Consider the following 17,721-nt stretch of genomic DNA (forward strand, 5'->3'; position numbering starts at 1 on the left):
ATCCGAAGACCAGTATCAGTTGCAAAGCGATTTAGAAAAGATTTCTGTATGGTGTGTCAGGTGGCAGTTGACGCTAAATAACGAAAAGTGTGAGATGATCCACATGAGTTCCAAAAGAAATCCGTTGGAAGGACCACATACATAATATTGTCGGGAAGGCGAGCCAAAGGTTGCGTTTCATTGGCAGGACACTTAGAAGATGCAACAAGTCCACTAAAGAGACAGCTTACACTACACTCGTTCGTCCTCTGTTAGAATATTGCTGCGTGGTGTGGGACCCTTACCCGGTGGGATTGACGGAGGACATCGAAAGGGTGCAAAAAAGGGCAGCTCATTTTGTATTATCACGTTATAGGGGAGAGAGTGTGGCAGATATGATACACGAGTTGGGATGGAAGTCATTACAGCATAGACGTTTTTCGTCGCGGCGAGACCTTTTCACGAAATTTCAGTCACCAACTTTCTCTTCCGAATGTGAAAACGTTTTGTTGAGCCCAACCTACATACATAGGAATGATCATCAAAATAAAATAAGAGGAATCAGAGCTCGAACAGAAAGGTTTAGGTGTTCGTTTTTCCCGTGCGCTGTTCGGGAGTGAATAGTAGAGAGATAGTATGATTGTGGTTCAATGAACCCTCTGCCAAGCACTTAAATGTGAATTGCAGAGTAGTCATGTAGATGTAGAATAGCTTGAAATGAGGAAAAACTTATAACCCAAACAATTTCTATCTGTCATACCAGAATTTGTGCTTGGTGGTTAGCAATCATCAATTTCATTGCAACTAATGAGGGAGTCATTAAAGGGTTCACACATGGTACTGGGATCTGGAACAGTTCTACCATGTATCATCAGTATAAAGGGGCATTTTCTCTCCATTTCACTGGCAACTTCACTTCTTATAACAGACCCAACAACTTTGGATTTTTTTTAGTTTCTGAAAGGAATGTACTGTTTGATGGTTTAATTACTTTACCAATTTTTATGTATTTGCTTATATATTTAAGAAATTTAGGATTTCAACTAATTTTTGCCTCCATATGCAGTTTCTTCTTCTTAATGCTAGACACACTAATTCTTTTTGGTAACCATGATTTATTTTTAAACAATGAAAATTTCAGTTCTGAATTGAGAATGTTAGGTAAAGGATAGACTGCAACTCAATGTAAAGATGAAATGTTGAGTTGCAGACAATGTCAATGAAATGACTGTTAAACTTTATAGCTTTCAGTCAAAGCCTTCTTCAGCAAAGAAAACACATACAAATTCACAAAAGCTAGAACACCTCACACACGTATGACCCCTACCACCGGCTGTTCTGACTGGAATGTGACTATCACATGAATAGCAATCCGGAGTGAGTTGGAGAAGGGGGATGAATAGCAGGATATTGGGGGGGGGGGGGGGATGAGAAGAATGCTGTCTGATAGGGTGGGCAGGGACCAGAGACTGCTAGGCACAGTGTCATGAGGAGGGTGAGGGGGAAAAACGGGGAACGAGAAAGGAAAGGAGCAAGGAAGGAGAAAGAATGGGTGGGTAAATCAGCAGAAGGTGGCACACAAAGAGGGTGAGGGAATATGAGGAGGTGATAAGAGTGTGGGTGTGGAAACCGTTGGGTGGAGGGTGTGGAGACTTAAGTTACCATAGGCTGAGGCTGGGATAATTTCGGGAATGGAGAATGTGTTGTAAGGATAACTTTCATTTGTACAGTTCAGAAAAACTGGTGGTGGAGGGGAGGATCCAGGTGGTGTAGATTGTTCAACGGCTATTGAAATCAAGTGTGTTATATTTAGCTGCATGTTGTGCCATAGAGTGGTCTACTTTGTTCTTTGACACAGTTCGGCAGTGGTCGTTCATCATGGTGGCAGCTGGTTGGTAGTAATACCAATATAAAAAGCCATGAACTGTTTGCAGAAGAGCTAGTATACAACATGGCTGCTTCCACACAAGGCCCAGCCTTTGGTGGGGTAAGATAAGCTTGTGACAGGACTGGGATACGGAGTGCTGGGTGGATGGATTGAGCAGGTCTTGCACTTATGTTTACTAGACTCAGACTGTACACGCAAAGCATTCATTGAATACACTCTTGAATTTGGTTGAAAAGTTATTGCAGTTCTCATTTGTTGCAGTGTGTTTGCTAACTGACCACACAGCAAGGCTTAGTTTTCTAATAACAACTTCAACGTTTTCTTGACTGAAGCTCCTATGTCTTCTTGTAGTCCAGCATGAATTTAATTCTGATAATGATACAAATAGTGCTTCATGGTTTGATACTCACAAATATAGGCCACATTTCTCTTTGACAATGTAATTTTAACTACTTACAATAGTTACTGAAACTCCTGTGCATTGGTCAAAATGTAGATTTAATCCATTAGTGGCTAACAGATTCTTTAAATGTGAAGCAAATTTCTTATTAGTTCTTACAACTATGTTAAAGTCAGCATATGTAACTAGTTTCTTATGCAGTTTTCCAGTTTTTAACTTATGCAACATTGTTTCAAATTTATCTAAGGACACACAGCTTATAAGGTACCCAGGGATGTGACATACATTTATGAGTAACATGTTTTACTCTTTAAGTTCTGTACAAAACTTTCAAATTTAAGTTCTTCATTTAGATGACTAAAATTCTGTTTGCTCAGGAATGAACAAGTATGAAAGAGCCTTCGTACCCATTACCTCGATAAAAGCTGGTGCCCAGTTTGTAGCCTGCAAGTTTATTGAGAGGACTGACATTTTCAGTTTTAAGCTAATGCTCACTTGGACGTATTACTGACTGTTTCATACTTTCTAACAGAATTTGCACATCATAAAGATTGCACATCGTTCATTCATTCAGACCTCCAATGTTCAAAGGCATAATGAAATTATTACTGTGTGCATTATCAGGTAAAGCATCTTTAAAACTAGTTTGATTACATGGTAAAAAAACTTCCACTTTTGTAGTGAATTCTTCTTCTGAATTGTTAGTGTTGGGCCAAACCCAGTTAGTGTTTGGCCCTTTTACTAGCTTTCCCTGTGTGTGAGCACTGAGGGTGATAGCTTTCTGTTTTTGCAGTTGCTTTCATGCATTATTTTGTTAACAGCCTTGTTTACATCTGATGCAAAGTAGCTTTTTCATAACTGTTGTTGTTGAGAAGTCTTAGTTTTTTAAAGCTTTAACAAAAATATTTTGATTTTTCATTCATTCATCAAATTTCAGTCCAAACCTTGCAGGCAGATTTGTCACTATCATGTTTGTAGTAGACAGTAACTGCAAGATACCAACCAACTTCCTTTTTTAAAAAAATGCACTGACCCATTGCAGTAAACATCATTTGATTCCACTATGAGAATAGCAGAGTCACTTTAAGTAGAATTGGCACATTATTTTTCGACATTGCTAATTAAGTTTTCGAACCTGGAAGCTTAACAGTAGGTGAGACACTAAAGATCTCTTTAGTACAGTTTGATATAAAGTTTGAAACATTATGTGAGTGGTTGTCACTGAATATTCTGTCTTTATTCCATGATGCATTTGTTTTTGTATTAAAGCAGAATTTTTCTTTGCAGATTTCATACCTGTTTCTGAGGATCCACTTTTGCACATGAGGCAAGACAAAGAAGGGAAGCAGCAATGGTAGTGCATCTTTGCATGGCAGGCTTATCACATGAAGACAGCTGTGAGCCAGGCCATGGATTCTCACCATAGATCCAGGCAATGCACTCTCACCATGTATTTTGCTGTTTATAGCAAGCACTCACAGATGACTGAGGCTGTGAAATAAAGCAAGTACAAAAGTTGAACTGTTGCCTGCATTTAAAACTCATTGTATGGAAAGGTAAAACATAATTCCACCATGATAAAACATAAGAGGAATTTACATGCCTACAGTAACAGCAATATTAACTTCTAATTAAACATGTACCTTGCTGTGCTTTGATAACCACCAGCAGAATCTGTAGGCACACTTTATTTTCACATCTTTAATCACATTGCCCTCAATATACATTATATCATCTTCACAATGTTTAGCATATGAAATCACTGTCCCACAATGTGTGTCCTCATGTAAACACAACAGATCACAGCTTCATAACCTAAAGCATCCTGTCTTCATGTGTGTTGAGTCAATCAACTTTATTTTGATTGGAAACTACCACTGACAAGGAGACTCCTTAGCAAGGAAAGAGTGCAAGGTGTGTGCTCATCGTTACAAAGTTTTCTAGTCACAATACAATTGACATTAGCCTAAATAGTAAGATGCAGAAAGAGGAGATAGATACTATGACAGAGAGGACAAAATTTAATCTGAGACCTGGTAACAAGGAAGGCAGGATTGGGTTACGATCGTGGACAAGTCCATAATCAGTTACTGTTGGTTAGTTTATTTTTCACTCACGTACACTTTATTTGGAAATAATGACAAATAAAAGGTGACAATAACTTCAGAAAGGCCTGAATAACAATCTTAAGAACCAGTTAAACTATTCCAACCTGTAATTACAGTTATTAAAATATTTTTGAAAGAACAATCATCAAAATCTCACTGTTAGAATACAAATGTCTAATTAAAATTTTGAGACAAGTAACACCCACAGCTGAAGGTCTTCCAACTACTTCTCAGCTGAAGGCCCCAATAGTAAGAATTCAGAAACTGTTTCACAGCTCAAGGTCTGAAGAGCAATCTTCTGAGAACCAGTTAACTTCTTCAACTTACAATTACAGCTACTAAAATATTTTAAAAGATCAATCATAAAAATCTCACTGCTAGAACACAATTGTCTAATTAAAATTTTAACAAGTAACACTCACAGCTGAAGGCCTTAATGACAACAAATTCAAACTACTTCTTGGCTGAAGGCTAAAATAGTAATAATTTACAAACTGTTTCACAGCTGAAGGCCTGACTAGTAATCCTTTAAGAACCAGTTAAACATCTTCAAACTTGAAATTACAGGTATTAAAATATTTAAAAAAAAATCATCAAATCTGACCAAACCAAGGGGGGAGGGGGACCAGACGCTGCTCCAAGTATTGACCTGGGAAAGTCCCTCAAAACTTCGCAATTCATGAGATGGTAACTCAGAGTAGTGGCAGTTTAAACGCATGATCAATAATCATTTGCCAAATCTACCTAACGTAAGATGACCAATGCAACGATGAAGTAACACACTCAAGCCAGAACCGGCGGTCAACACTACGTCTTCAGACTCCAGTGTTTAGAGCATCTGGAAGCAGAAAGGAGTCACTGCTACCAGAGTAGGGGAAAAAGAAAAACACACACACACCAACTGACTCACAAATCAAGGAAGCTGTCAAACTACACACTTTACAGGACAACAGTGGCAAGGCGAGAAAACGAACACTGCCGTATCATACATTAAGCTCCAGGGCAGGTAACTGGGGAGTTAGCGGCCACTTGGCAAGAAAATTACCACTGGTTGAACTTCACAAATAATAACATTTAGAATGCAACAATTAATAATAAGAAGTGAAGGAAGGCTAATTATGTTCGGCTTCCCCAAACACTCCAATCACTGCTTTTCGTCTCAGCAACACTGTGAGCAACAACATGCAAGCAACTGGTGAGATCACAATGGTGGAGACTTCCCTACTTGAATTAAGGTCCACTCAACTTAAACTTCATGGGTCCAGTCGACAACGAGGTTGTACTCCTCGTGAATACAGTCCTTCCATCTGGCAGTGCATGCGTGCCGCCAGTGGTCCCGGCGTGTTCTCACACTGCGTGGACCTGGCTGCTCATGCGTCCCCAACCAAACTCCCCACTCACACAACACGGAAACACCATAACGTTGCCCCAAAGATAGTACCACAATTACTAGATATTGATAACCACCGCTGCTGCCACTAGCAGACAGACAACGCTTGCAAATGGAGTGGGGCCAATGAACACAAGAAGAAGATGACAACCATAACAATCTGATAGACATGACCATAAGTGAGAAAATTTATGGTCTGCAGTTTGCCTTTCAGAGCCTAGACATAAAAGTCGTATCTGTACACGGCCGTAAAGCAAAAATTCATTCGCATCAAGATTTAGAGATTAGACCCTGGGCATACAGATGATTTTGATGGTATACTAGAAAGAAGGGGGGATAAAGCACCAATTCCCTGACGTCTGTGGCTCTTCAAACTTTCCCGGCAAATGTGTTGTAAATAGTCTTCACAGGTTTGCTGCCGGATCACCCTATGCAAAATTTCACAGTATTTCCTTGGAGCAACTGTCCGACATCTTCAGGCCGTTCAGCCCTGCTGGTGGCTAGGTATGACTGATGGTACCCTAATGTCGACACCCTATGCATGCAAAGAATGTGCAGGTGTGGAAATTGCACATGTGCACTGACCTGCAGATAGATGGTGCCATATTCCAACTCCCTCTGCCGAAAATCACAGAGTGGCTCTCCTGGGTGTGCGCTGTACGCTGCATTTGCCAACAGTGCTGCCAGACGTTACTCACCAACGGCCATACTAGACCAATATTATGATGGGTCTGTTATCAAAGAATCTTGATTTTCACACTGTGATTTAATAACAGCCAGTGCAGGGCTCCAGGCTGTGCTTAGTTGAAATCCCACATCCTTGTTGATGAGATTATCAGCTGTATGGATATGTATTGCTTGCTTTTGAACAAGTGGACAGTGTCGCCAAGGGAAGTCATCTGTCTCCTGTGATGGCCAATTATTTTATGGAGGACTCTGAAGAAAAAGCGCTATAGTCAGCCACTGTCAAACCCTCTTTTTTCTGTGGTATGTGGATGATACATTAGTGGTGTGGCTACATGGACTTGATACTCTACCTACATTTCTTCAGCATCTGAATTCGCTCAATCCAAATATAAACTTCACAATGGAAGTGGAAAAAGATGGTACTTTACCTTTTTTGATGTTTTGGTATGAAGGAAAGCAGATGGAACCTCAGCGTCTACTGCAAGCCAACACATACAGATCTATATCTGCAGGCTACAAGCTGCCATCATCCTGCAGAATGCGGTAGTGCAATTATGTACGTTAGTTCATAGAGGCTGGATTTTGGTGCCATGTTGTCAAGAATTGGAAGAGTCCTTGGAAGATATGGAATTAAATGTGTTTTTCAACCATCAGAAAAACTGAGAAACCTGTTGGGTTTGGTTAAGGATGACCTTGGCCTGAGGAAATGTGGTGTGTACAAAATTCCTTGTCAATGTGGGGCAGCGTACATAGACCAGACATGCCGCACAGTACAAGAATGCTGCAATGAACATCAGCATCATACATGCCTTCATCAACCAGAAAAGTTGGCAATTGCAGAACACTGTCTGAATACAGGACATCAGTTGATTTATGAAAAGACAGAAGTTTTATTCCCGGCATCATCTTTCTCAGATTGCATCATTATGGAAGCAATACATATCTGTACAGCCAATAATCTCATCAATATGTATGCAATATTTCAACTGAGCACAGCCTGGAGCCCTGAATTGGCTGCTATTAAATCACGGTTCAAAAATCAAGATTCTTCAATAACAGACGCATCATAACATTGGTCTAGTACGGCTGTTGGTGAGTAATGTCTGGCCACACTGTTAGCAAATGCAGTGTACAGCTCATGGACAGGAAAGCCGCTCTCCAATTTTTGGCAGAGGGAGTTTGAATATGGCACCATCCAGCTGCAGATCATTGCGCATGTGGGATTTCTGTGCCTGCACATTCTTCGCATGCATGATCTAGAAACAGGGCGTCAATGTGTGAATAACATCAGTCATAGCTAGCCACCAGCAAGGTTGAACGCCTGAAGACGTTGGACAGTTGTTATAAGGAAATATTGTGGAATTTGCACAACATGATCCAGCGGTAAACCCGTGAAGACTCCCCGATGTCTGTTTAAAGTGAAGGTGATACGCTCTCCTCAGGGCCCATGGTAATGGAGCAACTAGGAAAGATTAAAGAAGACAGAAAAGGTTTGTGACCCTAAATTGAAATGAAAGAAAATGTTGCAGCTAGGACTCTCAGTGGGTGTTACTCCACAACGTGTAAGCCTCAAGATCCTGAAGGTTAGCTGAAAGCCCTACCAGAAAATCATAAGAATTTAATTTCATATGCAACAAATAGACCCAAATTATTCCTAAAATCATCCCCCATACTTTATTAGCAATCACAGTCTGCACAAACAGTGGCTTAAAATAGAGGTATTTTGGGAAGAAGGGTAAACATGGCCTCATGATAACATGGCTAACTTCTCTCTTGAGAAGCAAAACCTTGTTGTACTTTGACTTGATGTAAATTGAATTAAACATGAACTTCAAAATTCCAAAAGAACAAGGCCACTTAAAAAGTAACACACAGGAAATCGGCAACTGTTTGCCACTGTCCCTTATACTCATCATGCAGTTAAATGTTTTACTCAATTAAAAATGTGGGCATTGGGGCTGCAGGCACGTTGTTCCCATGCTTGGGTCATGGGGAACTAATGGCAGTTGTTGGGTGCATAGTAGCATGGAAGAGGTGTCACCAGTGAAGGGGCCAGGACCCTCAGGCTGGGGAGGTGGGCTGCTCCGACAAATGGGGCAGCAGGTAGGCTACATGGTGTGGCTGTTGTGAACTGCACACCTGGATTGTAGAATGATTGACAGTAGATGGTCAAGAGGGCAGCAACTAAGCCACAGCTGCAGCTAATTGGTGAGTTGATACAAGCCCAGAAAGGGCAGCAGCAGGCTGGTGAGGCCCCAGCGAGGGCAGCACGGTGCCTGCAACAGGTAGGCTGTTGTTTGAGGTTGGTGGCATCAAATGGGCCATGCAGCAGTAAGTAATGTGGATGGCAGCAAAGCAATTTAATGATGAACTAGCAGTGCCAGGTACTAGAGGGAGTTGTAGAGGGCAAAAACTGTAGAGGAAGACAGAGATTGGAATACGTCAAGCAAATAATTGAGGACGCAGGTTGCAAGTGCTACTCTGAGATGAAGAGGTTAGCACAGAAAAGGAATTCGTGGCAGTGCCAGAGGGCCTAGCAACGTCCTAAGTAGGGCTGCCAGGCATGCAGCTGGGGAACTGCACCAGATGGTGACGTGCAGCTATCAGAGTGGCACCAGTAGGTGGCACCATGCTGTGGCGACAATTGCAGCAGACTTGTCTGTTCTTCCTTCCACAGCAGGTGCTGGCAAGCACATTGTATGGATGTGGGTGGCATGCTGCACTCTGTTTTGTTTTGTTTTAGAGTGCAAAAAACAACTGGGGTCATACGTGCCCAAATCAAAACTATAGGATACAAACACAGAGATGAGAGAAACGACTTTATGTCAGTCCCAATGGACAGAATGGGAGCCAGCTAAACAAGGCACGTGGAAAAAGGGCAGATACTATGAAGGCCAATATTTCACATGTGAACATCTGTCCAACAGATTTTGTCAAAATCTCTGAAATTTCGCCAATCAGTCCTCAACAACAACTGCTATCAACTTAGTTCACCAATAACTCAAACACTAAGTAATTCTTCATCTTACACATTATTTTTACTGGCACTAGTAACATGACCGTCTGTGTTCAAAGCTAACGAGCAACTTCTTTCTTCTAGTCTCGCTCCCAGTATAACTATCAGATAACGAGTGGGAACCACCTCAATTCTGATTGGCTGACTATACTGATGGCCAATCAGAATACTCGTACTAAAACTGGCCTGCACCAATCCTTATTCACAGTTGCATTTGCTTCCTTTTGACATGCAAATAATAAAGTAATGTTTAATAAATGAAAATGAAAAGACAATAATTCTGGAAATATTCTTTAGATACAGAATTTACTCCAGCTGACTTTCTGGCTGCTCTGTTACAATAGCAATAACACCTAGACAAATGTTATCAGCAAAATGGGTAAATCCCCTAGGATCATTTTCCCATGACAGGCTTGTGTAAATCTTGCAGGTTACTTAAGACGGTATATAATGCAATATTGAAATTTGACGAATGTGTCACATACACACTCTCATTTACTCATAGGCCCACATAACACATAATAAAATAAATATTGGTTTTATTAGTTCTTTCTGAAGTTATTATAGATTTCATACTATGGAAATTGTAAGGTATTTGAAATTTTTAAATTAAATTTCAATTAAATAATTTTATACCCTGATACTTCAGATAAATATTTCAATTGACAACCAAAAACAAGTCATAAATGTTCCCAGGTGAGTTTCCTTTCTTATGTGTAGTTTTTCTAACTTTAAAGTAAATTTTTCTATCTCCAAAACTATGCCCACTAGAAAGCCCAGAGTTTCACACCAACTTTCTATTAATAATAAAGTGCAGTATACAAATTTTTAAAGTGATTAAACATAAACTACTATCCTTTATTTAGATTCTTTCCACGGCAGGCAATGACAGTAGTGACAGATGCACGTGTGTCTCCCAGGCAGCCCACTAGATGTCAGCCCCCGAAGTTACATACAGCAAGCTATCCTAAAACAAATGTTCACTCAGAACAACTTGTGATGCTACAGGGTGATAGTGGGAACAGTTCGAAACTTCTGCAAAATGGTGGCCCAAGGTGCTGGAGATAGCAACAGGATCCACGATGACATCGGCACCTACTGTCAGGCCAGAAATGGGGGAATGGATCTTGGTTCCAGAGAGCCATCGGAGGTTGGCCCAGATGACAGAGGAATGTGTGGAACAGTTAATAGAACTAGTGAATGAAATCCAACTAGCTCTTTTGTTATCCTGAAGAACTCTACAACACTTGTTCGTACCTGTTTATAATGAATGCTGTTTTGCAGCATATGGTGGCAGTTAAAAATGTGGAGAGCACGTATCTGTGCGTGAATTGTGTCGTGGCATGCCTCAGTCCACTAAGGGACTGGGACACGATGTGGTAAAGAGGAAGTGCAAGGAATGGAAAGTTCTGCAGCAATAAGGATACGCTGGCAAGATAGTCCACCTGGCCATCACAACTGAGGAAATCTTGTTCTGTGAAGGTCACCAGGGAGGAGTAAAGTTGCCAGTCAGCCTTAATAAGCTGCCATTTGGGCATGCATGTGGATGGGATAGGAGTCAGAAGATGGAGAGCACACGGGAAATGGTCACTTGAGTCGGCGTCAGTAAGAACGAACGGCTCAAGACGATGGGCAAGCTGGGCACTGCAAAAGGGTAGAGCCAAATGGGAATAGGTGTGTGAGGAGTCAGAAATGAAAGTGGGTGCTCCAGTGTTAAGGCAGAAGAGGTTGAGTTGGTTAAGAAGGCAGGTCCTGGGAGAACCCCAAAGGGGCTGATGCACATTACAGTCACTGAGTAGCAAAGTGAATATGGATATGGTTTTATGGGCACTCAACAATGTAGTCTTTAGCACCCGAACGGAAACAATAACGGATGAGTGTCATTAAAATGCAGCAAGTGCAAAAATAAGACTAAAAGTGAAGGTGAAGTCTACATAGGTTGTGTGCACATCAACAGTAGCAAAGTGGAAAGCAGCATGTAAAGAGGAAAACTGCAAGAGAACGTAGGGGAAGGGGTTAAAATGAAACACATAGCACATGTTTGGAGGGTTTTTGGTTTGGGTTGTTTGGGGAAGGAGACCAGACAGCAAGGTCATCGGTCTCATCGGATTAGGGAAGGAAGTCAGCCGTGCCCTTTCAGAGGAACCATCCCGGCATTTGCCTGGAGTGATTTAGGGAAATCATGGAAAACCTAAATCAGGATGGCTGGACGTGGGACTGAACCGTCGTCCTCCCGAATGCGAGTCCAGTGTCTAACCACTGCGCCACCTCGCTCGGTAGCACATGTTTGGAACTGGCCTATTACAAGAATAAAAAAGAGTTTTCAGCCACTCAGCAACACACTAGAAATTCCAAGCTAAAATTTTAGGCTGAGGCCCAGAAACATCACAGTACCTTAGAACTTTCTTGACACCGCCTTGTCATAGGCTAAAATTGAGGGCAGATCCCCGCTAATATTAACTTCCGCCCTGACAGAATGATATAAATCACACTCAACTAAAATGTGGCATACAGTGACTCGTACGCCACAGGCATCACACAGCGAGGGTTCCTCTCGCCATAGTAAAAAGGCATGCGTAAGAGGACAGAACCCTATGTGAAGATGTGTAAGGGTCACTTTGTCCCGCCTAGGTGACCGGCAGGAGGAACACCACAGCTGGATGGTGAGCTTCGCCAACCGCAGCGTATTTTCCCTCACCGCAGCTTATTTTCCCTCGCCGCCAGCCATTCCTCCTCCCACAATTGCATAGACTTCTGCCGCAGCACAGAAATGACACCTTGCAAAGCAATAGAACATTGTGTCACCTCCGGTAATCTGCAGGCATCCTTGGCAGCTTGATCAGCTTGTTCATTTCCTCATATGCCCTCATGCCCTGGCACCCAGCAAAAGGACACTTGCTTGCCCTGTTGTTGGAGGATGTACAGTTGGTCATACATAAGCTGTTCCATCTTCTCCACTGGGTACAGGTTCTGCAGTGACTGTAATGCGCTCAGTGAGTCAGAGCAAATTAGAAAGTGTTTGCCCTGAGTACACTGTTTCTGCTCCAATGCCTTCAGGATCACGTGAAGTTCTGCGGAAAAAACAGTGTATTCCTGGGAAGGCGAATCCTAATGGCACGTTGGGGGAACACTACTTAGTAGCCAAGAAAATCCCCCTGTTGGGATCCATCAGTGTAGACTACTGTAAAATCATGATACCTATCTAAAATATTAAAAACAAAGATATGAAAGTAAAATCTGATGTACCGTCTTTCTTAAAATTTGCCAAATCTAAAATCAGTGTGGGCCTCTGGAGGAGGCTCCAACCTCAATTGAGTAGGAAAAATGGTGGAGGTAGCTGCCCAATAAGCTGAAGGAAGTCTGCCCTGGTGACATCAAAGGACAGAGGTACATAAATGTACAGAGGGAGAAAGTCAGGTGGGGAAGGAAAAGGTGAACGGCAACATCTTGAAGATGGGTAGTCAGGAAGATGGGATGACTGTGAAGGTCGTCCCGTATGAGCAGCATAACACCCCCATGAGACGGGATGCCGAACTCAGGGGGAAGGTCAAAACAAATTGTTAAGTAATGTGAAAGCCCAAAGTGGTCTTGAGGGTGCAATTTTGTTTCCTGAAGGCAGCATACAAGGGGATGCGGCAATGCTAGAAGCAGTTGTAAATCCTCTTTGTGGGACAGAAGCCCGGGAACATTCCATTGGGGGACAGTTATGAGGAGGACGAGATTTAGGGGTGTCAACTCGGTGGCCACCTAGGGACAACCAGCAGAGTCACTACTACGAGGTGCATTCAAGTTCTAAGGCCTTCGATTTTTTTTCTAATTAACCACTCACCCAAAATCGATGAAACTGGCGTTAATTCTCGATGTAATCGCCCTGAAGACGTACACATTTTTCACAACGCTGATGCCATGATTTCATGGCAGCAGCAAAGGCTTCTTTAGGTGTCTGTTTTGACCACTGGAAAATTGCTGAGGCACTAGCAGCACGGCTGGTGAATGTGCGGCCACAGAGAGTGTCTTTTATTGTTGGAAAAAGCCAAAAGTCACTAGGAGCCAGGTCAGGTGAGTAGGAAACATGAGGAATCACTTCAAAGTTGTTATCACGAAGAAACTGTTGCATAACGTTAGCTCGATGTGCGGGTGCATTGTCTTGGTGAAACAGCACGCGCGCAGACCTTCCCGGACGTTTTTGTTGCAGTGCAGGAAGGAATTTGTTCTTCAAAACATTTTCGTAGGATGCACCTGTTAGCGTAGTGCCCTTTGGAACGAAAAGGGGTAAGGATTACGCCCTCGCTGTCCCAGAACATGGACACCATCATTTTTTCAGCACTGGCGGTTACCCGAAATTTTTTTGGTGGCGGTGAATCTGTGTGCTTCCATTGAGCTGACTGGCGCTTTGTTTCTGGATTGAAAAATGGCATCCACGTCTCATCCACTGTCACAACCGATGAAAAGAAAGTCCCATTCATGTTGTCGTTGCGCGTCAACATTGCTTGGCAACATGCCACATGGGCAGCTATGTGGTCGTCTGTCAGCATTCGTGGCACCCACCTGGATGACACTTTTCGCATTTTCAGGTCGCCATGCAGGATTGTGTGCACAGAACCCACAGAAATGCCAACTCTGGAGGTGATCTGTTCAACAGTCATTCGGCGATTCCCCAAAACAATTCTCTCCACTTTCTCGATCATGTCGTCAGACTGGCTTGTGCGAGCCCAAGGTTGTTTCGGTTTGTTGTCACACGATGTTCTGCCTTCATTAAACTGTTGCACCCACAAACGTACTTTTGACACATCCATAACTCCATCACCACATGTCTCCTTCAACTGTCAATGAATTTCAATTGGTTTCACACCGCGAAATTCAGAAAACGAATGATTGCACGCTGTTCAAGTAAGGAAAATGTCGCCATTTTAAGTATTTAAAGCAGTTCTCATTCTCGCCGCTGGCAGTAAAATTCCATCTGCCGTATAGTGCTGCCATCTTTAGGACGTATTGACAATGAATGTGGCCTCATTTTAAAGCAATGTGCATGTTTCTATCTCTTTCCAGTCTGGAGAAAAAAAAAAAAATTGGAGGCCTTAGAACTTCAATGCACCTCATACACGGCATAGAAGCAGCAGGATCCACAGAACCATCGACATGCTTGTGTGGTCAGTCTGTGGAGTCAAATGCTGAAAAACGGTTGGTGGTGCGCACCACTGAGACAAAGGCCAGCCGGGCTAAGGGACCACGTGGCGACACCGTCCAGCAGGATCTCCGAGTTGGTGAAATAGAAAACCGTTTGTCTTTAGTGGACTTCTTGGAGCCCTTTTGGGTAGAGGAAGACTTGGGTGTTGTTTGGCTGGAGGGACAGAGGAAGTCTACCCGGGAGTACTCCTTCTGCCCTTTCCTGCCTGCCAGTTGTGTAGTGGGTAGCTTTACACCTTTAGCCAAGAGTTTGATGGTTTGTTGCACAGTGGGATAGGGTGTGGTGATACTACCTTGACACTGGGCGAATTTACAATTTCAGAGCCAAATTTGAGGTCGTATTAAACAAGAACTGCACTATAGGTGCCAGACAGGAGGACACAGGGCTTGCAACTAGCCAGTATCTTGCAAGCTACTGGGTAAGGCAATTTTTCCTGTACCCAAATCTCTTGAACAGCCCACTCATCTAGATACATGGAACAACCCGGGAGGAGGTGGCATGGCTGCCATTGCAGTTGATACAGCGAGGAGAAGGAGGCGGACATTCGGCCTCATGTGCATCCCTGCCACAGGTTATACATGTAGCTGGGTGTCGACAAGAAATTCTAGTGTGATTGAACTAATGACACTGGTAGCAGCACAGGGGATTTGGAATGTATGGCTGGATCGTGAAGATTTCATAGCCTGCTTTAATCTTGGACGGCAGCACCACCCTATCAAAGGTGAGGAAAAGAGTGCAGGTGGGCCCCAAGGAGTACTCGGCCTTTTCGATTACATGATGGACAGCAATGACACCCTGATCAGAGAGGTAAGATTGTATTTCAGCCTCAGTCAGATCATCAAGCAGCCTGGTGTAAATTACACCATGGGAAGAATTCAAAGTCCTATGTGCCTGGACACGAACAGGGTAGCCGTGGAGTAGAGAGGCAGCAAGTAGTAGATGTACTTGAGAATCAAAAGCCATCTCCAAAAGCAAAGTGCCATTCCATAAACAAGAGCAGGACTTCACACGGCCAGCAATGGCATCAATACCTTTCTGAATAATTAATGGATTGACCGTGGCGAAGGACTGACCATCTTCAGTACGTGGTACCATAAGGAACTGCGGTCCAGTGGGAAGGGTCTTTGAATCAGTAGCCTTGTTACATTTACGTTTCATCGACGTTAATGGAGAGGATGACTGACTCATCACGAGGAAATCTCCCATGATTGCCAGCATCTCCAACGGTGTGCTCCTTCCAACTGGAGGCCCCCTTCACAAGGGGGTGCACCTGCCTTAGGTGATTGTTCACACCTCAGCTCACACCTCCCGAACGCCTGACGGGGGGACCAGTGGGCAATCTGGGAACGGTACAGCTCCCCCCTGGGCCTGGCCTGTACCAGGGGGTACATGCAAACCCTACCTGTTGACCCAGGGCTGGGTTTTACGCATTACCCAGTCACCTTTCACCCATCAGATGTGTGGGCCAGCCTTCAGAAGAGCACAGGGAGGAAGAAGAAAAAAAGAGGATCCTCAAATGCTGAAGCAGAGGAACAAGAGGAGAAGGGAAACAAAGAAAGGAAAAGGGAGCCAAAAAGAAAGTTGAGACTGTTTGCAGGTCAGCAACAGAATGCAGAACATTCCCAATAATACCCCAGACTTGTTCTCCAAGGGAGGGAGAAAAGAACAGCAAGAGGATAGACATACAGAATGGAAGGGAAAAAGTGCTGCAAAGGCTGGGCCTTGTGGTAGCCAAGCATGAACCCACCAAAGAGTGGCGAGCCCCTTGAAGTTGCACTCTGTAATGTGGAGAACTCGTGGCTGTTCTGACTGACAGGCAGTGAGTTGGCCTTTGCCCAAGCCTTAGTGGAACTGCACTGATGCAGCATGTCTCATGCAGCATGGGAGACATGGCTATGGTTCTCAGCTCACGAGGAGTAACGGAAGTGACGTTTTCTGACTTGCACATAATGCTGCACATGAACTGGAAATTTTACGGCCTCCCATTGGTCTGAAATGAGCGTTAGGTTTATGATTCTGACACCAATCTGTAACAAGACACAGGGTGAGGTGTGTGAGTTTTAGAAGGCAGGCAAGGAAATAAAAGAGTTAATTAAAGGGAACTCATGATACATTCTGAAATAGTGGTATACTGAAGGGCTCACATTGGGGAAAAGATTAAGACTGACTGCCAGTTTAGGGCAGCAGGGATAAAATAAAAGGAATAGGCAACAGAAGCGAGAGCAGTTCACATTCATGCAGATGGTTGCAGATTCTAGTGAGCAGAGACAGAAACAGACAGCACAATGCTCTGGCTGAAGCGTGGAAACTAAAAGAGAGCTGCAACTGTGCTCTGCACCCCAGGGCCCTCCAATGACCACATATGTGATGTGCCTCCTCACACTCCCTACTGGCTAAACAGTGTCATGGAATTGCCAGTTTATTCAGTACAGATTCCAGAAATTGCATAATGCTGGATTCAGCAACTTATGTTGTATAATATTGCTCTTTCCATTCCTGCATGAAAATCACTGTTGAAAATTGATGACATAATAATGTACTCTTCTAGCACTTTTAACTTCTAATTCATTACATACTTAATTAATGTAGAAAGAGACAACATTAACTAAAAGTTCATAAATTAATAATAATTGTGAGCAACAATTATACTCATCTTTGTTGCGGTTCCAAATTTCAGGCTTGATCTATTCTCTCTAGAGATAAGTCAGAAGTCCTGGGTTTTTGATTTCATAGCAAAGATGCTTCTTCATGGTGTCACAACATAAAGTTTTATTACATGTTTTGATATGCCATAAGAGTATAAATTTACACTAATATTCCTTTCTGGGCTAGAGAGAACTTCTACAAACACACCTTTTTTTATAGTCATAAAAACTCCTGATTTTAAGTAAGTGAACAATTTAAACAAAACTACATCTTTTGATGTTTCCAAAAATATAAGGATAATAATAGTAACATAGGTTATTTTAAATAACTATGAAATGTAACTTTTGAAATTACAGAATATGCCACTTGTATAATAAAATATTTATCTTTAACAAAATTTACTATTATTAACAACAAAA

This window comes from Schistocerca gregaria, chromosome 6 (assembly GCF_023897955.1).
Source record: "Schistocerca gregaria isolate iqSchGreg1 chromosome 6, iqSchGreg1.2, whole genome shotgun sequence".
Taxonomy (NCBI): Eukaryota; Metazoa; Arthropoda; class Insecta; order Orthoptera; family Acrididae; genus Schistocerca; species Schistocerca gregaria.